This window comes from Taudactylus pleione, unplaced genomic scaffold (assembly GCF_031769625.1).
Source record: "Taudactylus pleione unplaced genomic scaffold, aTauple2 ptg000749l, whole genome shotgun sequence".
In the NCBI taxonomy this organism is placed as follows: Eukaryota; Metazoa; Chordata; class Amphibia; order Anura; family Myobatrachidae; genus Taudactylus; species Taudactylus pleione.
The window spans coordinates 1,146,202-1,158,807 of NW_028285151.1; positions in this window are offsets into that span (position 1 = coordinate 1,146,202).

The window sequence follows — 12,606 nt, forward strand, 5'->3', positions numbered from 1 at the left end:
CACACTGCTGGAGCTGGAAGCCAGAGCTCAGGAGTGAGCCCCGGCCTCCCGCTGGTGCTGCTGGGAGGGAGCCGGGCACCTGCTGGTAAGTACATTTCAGCGGACGCCATGCAAATAAAGCCTCCCTGCGGCGGCGGGCTGAAGTGGGCCGGAGCAGGCAGAACTGGTTCAGTCTTCCATTCCATTCATACATCTTAAATCTGCATATGCCATAGGGCTCGTGCAAGATTTGATGGTGCAACCGATGGTGGCATCTAGAGACAAACCCGGTGGTAGTACAGTGTGTACGCTCATAGTGGCAGTCTCAGTCCTTGCACGAATGTACACCAGGGAACGGCTTTGTAGTGGCATTTGAAAAAAGTTGCAGACAGGCGATCGCCATAAAACATAGCCGCATCCACACCTGCGTCCACCTCTGGATCAGGCCCCTTCTCACCAGTCATTTAATGGATATAGTGATGATATCCTGGAGATAAACTGAATAGTTATTCACACAGAGAACTATAATGTCGGTTATTCTATGGAGAATTTATACTCATGAGATACAGGAGTATAATATAAGGATTTCAGCATAGTGATGTCTACATATTACACACACCATACTTGCCAACTTATTAAATCTCCTTTCTTGAAGAAGCATGGAGAGACGCTGCTGGCCACCCCTATGTCATTAGGCCCCACCCCTATAACAGCAAGCTGCCGCAAATCAATAGACCACGATGCAGTTTTGTGTAATTTAGCCCCACCCCCTCCATACGGAGCCATGAATTCTGACAGTTATCTCCCCATCATGCCCAATTCATTAGGAAGTGGGTGGGATGCGAGAGCCTCCCGCAACTTTCGGGAGAGTAGGTATGTGTGCGCGCACACACACACGTACGTTACTCCAAAGTCTTAATAGATGAAAACACTGCGCACTATTTCAGTCTCTTTCTTGTTAGACTTTCTTCAAAGATATAAAAATTATATTTTTAATCCCTAAACAAAGTCTTACAATAAAAGGACTCGCCTCTCAGCAGAAGCACTACATGTGCACATACATTAACCTGAGCGTCTATTCACCTACATACATTTTGATGTGCCACTCATTTAGATACTTGTTTGACACTTTCTCTGGCACCCACTGCTCTCTCATTTTATATATATATATATATATATACACACACACACACACACACTAATTTATTCATCCTGCATACATGACTTCCTGTTTTTTTTTTAAGTAAGCTTCCTCCTCTTATCTGGGTACAGGGAAGCTTTATTTGTCAGTACAACTCATCGCTGTTGTGAAACCACACATCTCAAATATTTATATCTGTTTCCATGGCTACATGAGGCGATATATGAGCTAATACGTCAGCGAGGTTAGCCTATAAACTTACAGTTACAAGAACCTTTTTTTTTCTTTTCTTAAATTCTGAACCGCACTAATGAATTTGTGTTGCCATAATCTGATACGACAGCACTTGATCAGAGTCTTATATATTTGCTGTATCATAGCATGGAACTGTATTTAATTTTAATCATGAAACATAGTTGATATATATTTGGCTCTCATTTCCCTTTTGCTGTAGCTTTAAAAGGACTTTTACTTAAATCCTACTTACCAACTACAGAGAGTTCTCTGTGAAGTCAAACAAATTTGGGCGATTGAATGCTTTGGGCTACAAGGTGCCTGATATAGCTTCAGGCCTTCTCATAAAATAGTAGGCTTTGTACCTTTTTATTTTCGGATTCCCAGACAGGGGACGTGTCCAGAGCTGCAGTAGGATGTGAAGCATCACTTATACCCTTTCACATATAGAGCAAAAATCCGTATTTTTGCACGTGAACACACATCTACCCGAGTTTTTGCTATGTGTGAATGCAAACACATACTGTAGCTCTTTACCACCGTGGGGCTGAGACCCGAGAATTTGCCGGATCTTAAGTCTAAAAGGGGAATTAGATTGCATTCTCCAGTGAACAAAGGCAAACTCTCTGAAACATTTGTAGTAATGCAATTATCGTGATTGGACTTTCGGCAGTACAGGATGCCAACGTCAGTATCCTGAGCCCCTTTGGGATATTGGCATCGGCATTTTGCTGGTGGCAGAATTCCGGTGTCGGTATTTAGACGGCCGGCATCTCAACTGCATCCCCCTACACTACCTGGCTTATAATACAGAAGTAATGCTACCAATATAAGTAACAAGTTGTGGTGTCGTAACTTAAGCATTATGAAAGCGTTATTATGCTCACAAGACAGAGCGTGACAGTGACTTTGCATAGCATTGTAATTTACACTTACTTAGCAGAATTCCTTCTAGAAAACATTTGTGTGCAGTAAGAAGTCAATCTGAATAAGGGGTAGATTCAAGTCAATGTGAGCTGCAATTGCAGCTGGTGTTGTGTATTTTCCCATCTGTCTACTGCAGTTAACGCGTATAATTGAATCTGCACCTAAGTTTTGTCGAAGTCAGATAATTGGATATGATCGCTTGCAATTGTTATCTGACGATTTGGTCGTCCGTGGTCTGATGACGAATTGCTTGGATGCTGCTCTATATTGGCGCAATTCCGATGCGCACAAATATGTTTATATTACTACAAGGTTTAGTTGGAAGACAGGTTTGGATCTGTATATGTCTGTGAGTGTTATGAGAGACTCCGCATTCTAATACAATATGCCTGTGACAAATAATTAAAAATGTAACACAGTCTAAGTGCTAGGCTGGGAATCATTGTCGGGAACCTGCAGATCATTAACAATTGCATGCCTTTTTGTTCAGTGCTGTTTTGGTTCATAGGGACTGACACCTATACTCTAATTAAGTGGAGAAAAGCCTGTTGCAAGCTACCAGACAGGGTGGCAATGGCAAACAGCTGGGGTCTCCCCCTGCTTGTAAGTGAACCTTGCTGCTTGTGACACCTTTTACTGTAGTTTGGGCAGCTTGTTGAAGTATGTCAGAAATGGATTATATATTAATCCATCACAAATACACTGAATTACATAACACACACACACACACATAGACTTACATGCATACACATACGCACGCACCTTTGAAGTGTGCACGAACCCACACAAACGCACAATGCAAACTAGCAAAACTACACAATATTCTCACACTTACACATACAGTAACTTATAAAAAGGTTCCTTCACATTAAACGTGATATTAGAGGTTTTAGTAGCATATAATTAATTGTGAAATGTATGTATATGGTATTTAAAGTATAGAACTATTAGACATGTCATGTTTGGTACCATTCTAAACCACTGTTTATTTGCAGATCTTCGGTTCTATCGGCAAGGAGATCGCAGCAGGCATTCGCAAGATATGAATTATAGGTTAGACTGTATCTCTGTATGTAGTGTTTTTGTATTAGTTCTTTGGAGGGAAACCTACAAAAAGAAGCAGTTGGAAAGCTGATCCATAGCTCTGATGACACCATATGAACTAACCAATGAACGGAGTGACCTGAAGCAAGAACCAATGAGCATCTGTTATTCCGTGCCTTTGTTGTCTCTGAAACCTCTACCGAATATATGCTTGTCAGCTGGGGCAGTAGTCAGTCATTTCTCTATATCCTTGGGTGAAGGTGACCGCAGATTCAGGATTGAAATACTGCATATGGTGCCAGTGCGCACGCATATGTATCGGTTTGTACCTTTGTATTTACTTGCTTTTTGCGCTAATTGTGTTAGATCTAAGCGTGTAACATTCTTTTTATTGCAATATAACTTTTTGTGCATTGGAACCACAACTGGATTGGAAAGCAATTATTTCTTATACAACTTGTATCGCTAAACAGCGACATTTAGGGTGTATAGATTAAGGGGTATTCATAGATGGGGGCTCGCAGCTGATATCACACCACCGCAATTCGCACGATAGCGAACGGACCTCGATTCCACACCAAATGGTGGAAGGCGCCATAAGCAGGTAAGAACGCACTTTGTTTAAAACCTGCACCATTCAGTGTTGTGGAATCGATGTCCTTTATTGTGTGATTTTAAGAAGCGCTGATTAGGAACCGGGGACAAGAGAAAGGTTAGTTTCTTTTATTGTCTTTTCGCACTTTTTGTGTTAGTTGCATTATTGGGTATGCGACTAGTTGTACAATAGCGTAATTTTTATTTCACGCTTTTGTGTATCAGTTGCATTATTGTGTATGCGACTGGGCGCACACGTGTATCCGGTAATACTGCCGTGGGTTTAAACAGTCATTTTGATAAATAGTCTTGTTATGTGCATAGTGTGGTTAACTGGTTAACCCCTTTAAATTGTAACTGCCAAGGTTAAGTAAAAGTTTTTCTGCGCAGAAAACAAAAGGTGTATGAAAGTGAACGTATATTTGTGATGAGAATAGGGGTACTGTGTGTTTCCTAGGGTACACATAGCAGAAAGGGGTACTATGTGTTCCCTAGAGGTATAATCGGCTCTCAGTGTGATTGCAAAATCCATTGATCAGTTAGGTTCTTTTGGTATTGCGATTGAACCGCATGGTTGGGGCAGACCGTGATTGTGAACTGAGTTGTGGTGGAGGAAATCACTGCTAGCAGTGGAAAGTACTCGAAAATGGATTTGGTTTGGGGTACTGTGTGTTCCCTATCCGGAAGGCAGGATATAGTATATGCGGCATTCTGCTGCTTCTTGTGTAGGTTGACTGTAATGATTAGCGAGTTGGTTGTACACAGCGGGTGAAGGTGAGTGGACGCAGCCTGTGAATTCATCCACCGGTCTAAATCTCTATTGAAAAGTTCAGAATTTTGGCCCAGATGGGTGCTGAACAAACAGTGGAAATGTTAGATGATGCGCTGCTTTTGGAAGGACAGATAGGTTCGACACGGCAAATAATGTATACAAAGTATGGTACGCATGCAATTGCGTACTGTCATGTATGGGTTAAGATGATCGAAGGTATGTTTGTAGCCTTTCCCTAAAATTGGCAGTTTTGATTTTGAGGTGCTAAATAATTTAAGAGATAGAATATGTGTAGTCAAATCCCTGAAGACACGTGTAAAATACAATGACTGTTTTAAATTGCGGCAGCACGAGGGAAACATGTGGCTGAGTGGCGCGAACACGACACAAAACAGCGTTGCGCACGCTACGTAAGGGAGCACGTATGCGACTCAAAACAGCGTTGTGTGCGCGCCTCATGGGAGCACACATACCTCAAGGTAGCGCTTCCAATAGCAAAGGGGATAGCGCATGTGGACCACCACCGCCCTATCCCCTGTGTTAAGGCACTTTAAAATATGTAGTGAAGAAAAATGAACCCACTGTAAAATCAGCCATGACTGAAATTGGTGAGATTAATGTAAAAAGTAATGGTTTAAAGAAAAAAATGTGTGTTGTTAAGCAAAATAATTTATCATTGCTATAAAAGAGCAATTATTAACATTTTAGATACTCATGATGTTGTAATGTACTGTATTAATCTGTGTGCATTTCAGGAAAGTAAGATGTCTTTGTTTACAGTAAATATTGAGATTGGGAATTCAATTCAGAATAGTTACTATATGCTAATAAGAACAGGTTTTTTTTCCCTTGAAAATTCTTAGAAGTCTAGATAGTAGATACTTTTGTTGTGGTTATAAGAGATTTACTTTGATCTAGTTAACTTGTTATAAGGTGGCCGTCTCAGCGTTGTATTCTCATAGTACCAATTATTAACTTACTTATGTTAATTTTTCTCTATTTTTGGAGAAATGGTAATCAAAGGTATCTTGTATTAACCCTGTGTGTGCTGCCTATATCATATAGGCCACGAGGCAGCATATCTGCAGTGAAAATTGGGCATTAAAGTCACACATGTACAATGCTTGTTTTAAAGTACTAGGGGAATTCATAAGTAATGGCAGCCAACACAGATGACTCATTTTTATATATTTGAAGTTATGACATGTGGTGTGTTATATTGTATTATCTGTGTATTAGATCGCATGTAAACCACACATTACCTTGCAGTTATAACTGACTATGATTTGTTTGCTGAAATATGCATAATACATTATTTAAGATGATCAGGGATGTGATGTGTCTTGTCAAGGAAATAAGGGCAGGTATGGACCCTGTGGAAGCTGACAGGGTTAACTCATAGGAAGCTTTGATTGCTATACATATATAGTGCAGCGAGGACGACCCGGTGTCGTGGGTCTGTAAGTGGTACAGGATAAAAGAATACTGTATGGAAGGTTAGCAATGTTCAAAAAGATATAAGTTGCTTAAGAATATCTGAGGTGAAGCGATTGTTGTTGTTATGTAAGATATTATGTTGTTTTAACCCTAAATTTTATTTCCTACAGAGACATGCCTTTGATAGTTGACTGCAGGGGTAATGTATTTAGCGACGTGGTAAGAATGGAGCATTGGGGGACCACTGGAGGTTTTTTTTGTACCTCTATGGCCCAGTCTGACCCTGTATACTAGTCATAACTCAGATAGATATGGATTTCTGTAAATAGAATAAGGAACTCGTCAAAGGGAGGTGTTTGTGTTTAGCAAATGAATTCAATCTTGTAACAGTTATATAGGTAACACCGACGTGAAGCTTAGAATCAGGTGATGTATTGCTAAGCAGGGTGTGATTAATTAGATCATATAGCAGGTTTGCAATGAGTCCTGTAATAATCGTTCTATATATACTGATAAGCAGAATATGGTCGAAAAAAAGACTGAACCGCAGGTCGACGAAGTCTGTAGGAAAGAGGTAAAAATGGATCATTTCATAAGATGCCACAGATGTTAGGATGCTTAAATAATTGTTTTCCTGTAGGTAAAACAGGTCATGTGGTAAGTATAGATGACTGCAGGAAAAATGATTTGCAAATAACAATATACGTAATATTATAGATAGTGGGAAACAATGTGATATGCGTAATGTTGGACATGAGATATTCCTTAGAAGTAGAGATATATGAAAAGCAGAGGTAAGGAAATCTAGGTTTGTCATTTCTGCAGTACATAAGGAGACGTCTTTATGTTTTCTGATTACAGGTGATAATGGATTTAACTTTTATGCTTATAACAGTTTATGGTATATGCCATTGTTCTCAATACTGTGTACAGGTAAAAGTATAATAATGTATATTGGAGAGAAGGGGATTCTAAAATTGCATAGTGGTGATAGGTAAGTATTGCAACCTCTGACCAAATTCATAGGAATTGGAAGATGGATGTACAAGGTTTGGTTTGTAGGATATTGGAAAGATTAATAACTAAACATAAGATGTATATCTCATGAAGTAATGTATGTGTTAAATGACACCGAAGCTGTTATAAGTGGTAACAGTTCATATGGAATGGTTTTAGAGATCTCCAGTGATTGTTGGTTCAGATACAAACGTGATATCTTTGTGTATGTATATCCCTGTAAAACCTAGTTAAATTGTGATGCAAGTATTATGGATAACCAAAGGGTGGAGGTTTCATCCACCAGAACAGGAGGATTGTCATAGATCATAAAAATATGCATATGAACGTACTGTTTTGAAAGTGTTGTAGTGACAATAACTCACTGGAATGTAAGTTTTTCTCAAAAACACCTGTTGTAATTTTGATGTTTTACCTCTTGTGACACTCACATGTCCTAGGAGTAGTAGTGGAAGGGAAAATATACATCCACTTCCCAGCAGAGGTGGTAAGGCCTGCAGTCTTATATTTAAACAGGTTTCACAGGATAATTTCCTGTTATTGCTAAATGAACTGGGTATATCTGTTAACAGTTTGTATGTTTGGAATAGATAAGAATTAGTTACATCTTGACATACATGTATGATGTATACTAACATTTCTTTCTAGTTCCCTGGAACATCATAATATAGGTCAAGGTGTATTTAGAATTTCCTAGATTAGGGATAATTGTTTGGAGATTTTCATAAAAAGGGAGAAAGGAAAAGGCATTGTAGGATCTTGACTGCCACCTAGTGGCGAAAACTAGGTAAAGTTGAGTCTGTAAACACTCGTCAATGTCAATAAGTTGTGTTTTTTGGAAATTTGTAAACTCCAATATGGAGCCGACAAAATTCTAAATTGTCACAGTGGGGGGGGGGGGGGGGGGGGGTGGGAGGGGTGAACTACTAACGCTCAAAGAATCTGTTTTTTGTCCATGTAGGTAAATCAAGTCAACAGCAGGATATCTGAAGACGGCAGACGGATCGGGTGGAAGACGTCAGATTGGGTAGGAAAGATGGAGACATTCTAGAGCACAGGTTCTCAAACTCGGTCCTCAGGACCCCAAACAGTGTTTTCCAAGTCTCCTCACAGAATCACAGGTGAAATAATTAGCTGCACCTGTGGATCTTTAAAAATGTGTCAGTCAGTAATGAGTACACCTGTGCACCTGCTGGGTGACCTGGAAAACATGACCTGTGTGGGGTCCTGAGGACAGAGTTTGAGAACCACTGTTCTAGAGGACTGATATCTCAAATTTCCTATTCTAGATGCTGACAAGGCCCAGCTGCGGACAGATGATATTCCTGGTAGATGACGAAGATAACCGGACGAGACATAGATTGAAATAATCGAGATCATCCAGAAGCGTGCCCTCACCCCATTGGGCAAAGACAACATAATAAGAACAATCTTAATTTTTTTTTTATTTTTAGAACTATGAAAATTATATTGTTATGATCCTCTCCAAATCACCTGTATGATCAACCCACATTAACACATACGCTAATATAGTGAAGGATTTGCATTACAACCCCGACATTGAATGTGCCTACAGATAATAATATGTGAACAGGCAAAGTCATGTATAATAATTATTGTAAATGTTCCTTTAAACATCCTAGATAATGTAGTCTCATTTCCCCAGACTTCCTTTATAGGTTCGATGAGATCCCACATCCTACCCATGGTCCCGTATAGATCAGCTGAGTGCGTATAAGGGTTCCTCTACCCTCATGAAACGCATTATAAATGGTTCAATGACCGACTTGTGTTATACCGTTTAGAACATTGGATACAGATAATTGGATATGATCGCTTGCAATTGTTATCTGACAATTTGGCCGTCCGTGGTCTGATGACGAATTGCTTGGGACACTGCTCTGTGTTGGCGCAATTCTGATGCACACAAATATGTTTATATTACTACAAGGTTTAGTTGGAAGACAGGTTTTGATGTGTATGTCTGTGAGTGTTTTGAGAGACTCCGCATTCTAATACATTTTTAATTATTTGTCACAGGCATATTGTAACAGTCTAAATGCAAGGTTGGGAATCATTGTCAGGAACCTGCAGATCATTAACAAGTGTATGCCTTTTTGTTCGGTGCTGGTTTGGTTCATAGGAACTGACACCTATACTTTAATTAAGTGGAGAAAAGCCTATCGCAAGCTACCAGACAGGATGGCAACGGCAAACAGCTGGGGGTCTTCCCCTGCTTGGAAGTGAACCTTGTTGCTTGTGACACCTTTTACTGTAGTTTGGGCAGCTTGTTGAAGTATGTCAGAAATGGATAATATATATATTAATCCACCACAAATACACTGAATTACATAACACACACACAGACTTACATGCATACACATGCTCACGCTCCTTTGAAGTGCGCACGAACCCACACATACACGCAACACAAACTAGCGAAACTACACAATATTCTCACACTTACACATACAATAACTTATAAAAAGGTTCCTTCACATTAAACATGATATCAGAGGTTTTAGTAGCATATAATTATTTGTGAAATGTATGTATATGGTATTTAAAGTATAGAACTATTAGACATGTCATGTTTGGTACCATTATAAACCCGTTTATTTGCAGATCTTCGGTTCTATCGGCAAGGAGATTGCAGCAGGCATTCGCAAGATATGAATTATAGGTTGGAATGTATCTCTATATGTAGTGTTTTTTTATTAGTTCTTCGGAGGGAAACCTACATAAAGTCGCAGTTGGAAAGCTGATCCATAGCTCTGATGACACCATATGAACTAACCAATGAACGGAGTGACCTGAAGCAAGAACCAATGAGCATCTGTTATTCCATGCCTTTGTGGTCTCTGAAACCTGTACCGGATATATGCTTGTGAGCTGGGGCAGTAGTCAGTCATTTCTCTATATCCTTGGGTGAAGGTGACCGCAGATTCAGGATTGAATACTGCATACTGGGCCAGTGCGCACGCATATGTATGGGTTTGTACCTTTGTATTTACTTGCTTTTTGCGTTAATTTTGTTAGATCTAAGCGTGTAACTTTCTTATTATTGCAATATAACTTTTTGTGCTTTTCTAACCACAATTGGATAGGAAAGCAATTATTTCTTATACAACGTATCGCTAAACAGCGACATTTAGGGTGTATAGATTAAGGGGTATTCAATTTTTATGCTAGCAGTTGGGGATTGGGTGAGTGTAAACAACATTTGCAGATCTTCAGTGATTAGTAATATAACTACCTGCAAAACTAATGTCTGCATGTACTCCCCTGGTCCCACTGGCATGTATTGTCCAGGGACCGCAGAAGCCATTTGTGATTGGGTTCTAGTATGGGCTTCCCCAAGATGGCCACCTCCTGGCAACTAGATGACCCACCACTTCATCTGGGAGTGACTCAGCAGCCCGAAGATGTCAGGAGCAGCAGTGAGTGTTTGGAGGGAAACTGCCCCTCAAGGAGATAAAAGGAGGTGTTTTGGTGCCAAACAGGGGTCTTGCAGTAGCAGAGAGTAAGCAGAGCTAGGAGGCTGACTTAATTCAGGTCAGATCTGCCTAGTCTGTGGCTGCCGGACAGCGGACACCGGAGACATACTTGCCTACTTTTGAAAAAGTATTTCAGGGAGATTTTGAAAGCAACACCTATGAGTGCACGTTAAACTGGGTGTGTAATGTTACATCTGAGAGGCATGTCATAAAAGTGATTAACATTCAAATGTAAATGAACCCCTACGCAGTTAGTAGGATGTACTTGTTGATAAAAACACACTGATACTTTTCAGAAAACGCATGTAGCCATAGGGATCTTTATGCCAAATAACCAATGCAGGAAAATTATACTAATGATCCCATTTTAATCTGTGTGTGCACGTATTTTATATATATATATATATATATATATATATATATATATATAAACAGTTTCATAATGGGGGTAGGGGCAATCAGGGAGATTACTACACTCTTCAGGGAGATAGGGAGATTCCCTGAAATCATACCAGACAATCCAGGAGAGTTGGAAAGTATGGCTGGAGAGCTGGACCAGAATCTCATTGGGTTGCTCAGACTGCAGGCTTCTAGATCTTTCTTTCTAGCTCCTGGTCACTCTCTACTTGGGCATAAGATGGCCACAGCCTTCTTCCCCACTGGTGGAATGCAGGCACTCCCTCCCTGTTCTAAGAGGTCTTCCTAAAGGCAGGATAAACCTGTCCCAGTTTTAGACAAAGGTTCCCCTTTGATAAGGTTTCACACTTGACCGCACCCCTTTTTATGTAAAAACCCTCCCGGGTCTCAGACATGCAGTATCTGCAATAAGCAGCATTTTTCCCTGAAAGGGGTGTTATTCTATTAACATCCCCTAAAGGGTGTGTTACATTTTCCCACTAGGTCAGTATTTTTTTTTAAAAATACACATTTTGGGGTACCTGGCTAAACACATTCACATACAAGCACACCAGACACTGGCACGACATTGAAATGTTCTGCATTACACAGCATAAAAAACAAAAAATTTGCTGTGAACAGTGAAAAATTTACTTTTCCCTTAATATACTCCAATGGGTATAATCACATAAGAGTCAAAGACATTTGATCACACATAACATAAAAGGCAATTTTACGGCCAAACATGCAGTGCTGCACAGAGGCCTGTGTATTCCAAACACAACCCATCCATGATAAGTCCTCTAGACAGATCTGGCCATTTCCAGGATGTCCCGAGGAATCCTGGATGAGTGGTAACTGTATGGGGAGAGCACACTATAGTGTAGGAAGGAGGGGGGGTTAGGTGAAGCAAAATACTGGATAAACACTGGTGGTGGTGGGAGCACACAGTACATAGTCTATATAGAGGTACAGGAGTAACACCTGAGCTGGGTAGCCTATTTTCCATGTTCTCCTGTAAACCGCTCAAAAAATAAAAGGGTCTCCACACACCCCTCACAACTATCTAACCTCTTTCTCTAGCAAGATATTTTTTTAACTCTGTATTTTTATTGCCCACTCTGTACTCTTCTCCCATTGATCATAGCTCTATGTCACTCACTCACCACCAGTCCCTTCAAGATCACTATTCTCTACTTGGTCTTGCAGATCACATGTCAGGCTTTCATACAGTATCATACTCCCTGCTGAACAGGCAAATGCTCTTCCTCCTCTTCTACACCCTACAAGGCAGCTTATGTTGTAAGAGGGGACTCAGAACACACAGCAGTCCCTCTATTATTATTCTACTTGATAATTCAACTCAACTCTGTATTAAGAGCCTTTTTTTTTTTTTTTTTGTAAGAAAACCTATTAGAAAAAGCTATAATTTAACTTGTCAACCTATGTTGAAAGCTCTAAAAGAAACACAACTACAGTGGGACATTTCAGGAAATGGCCTATATTATTAAAATCTGGGCTGTTCGGGTACCTTGAGAAAAGTTTGGGAAGCCCTGGTAGCCATAATT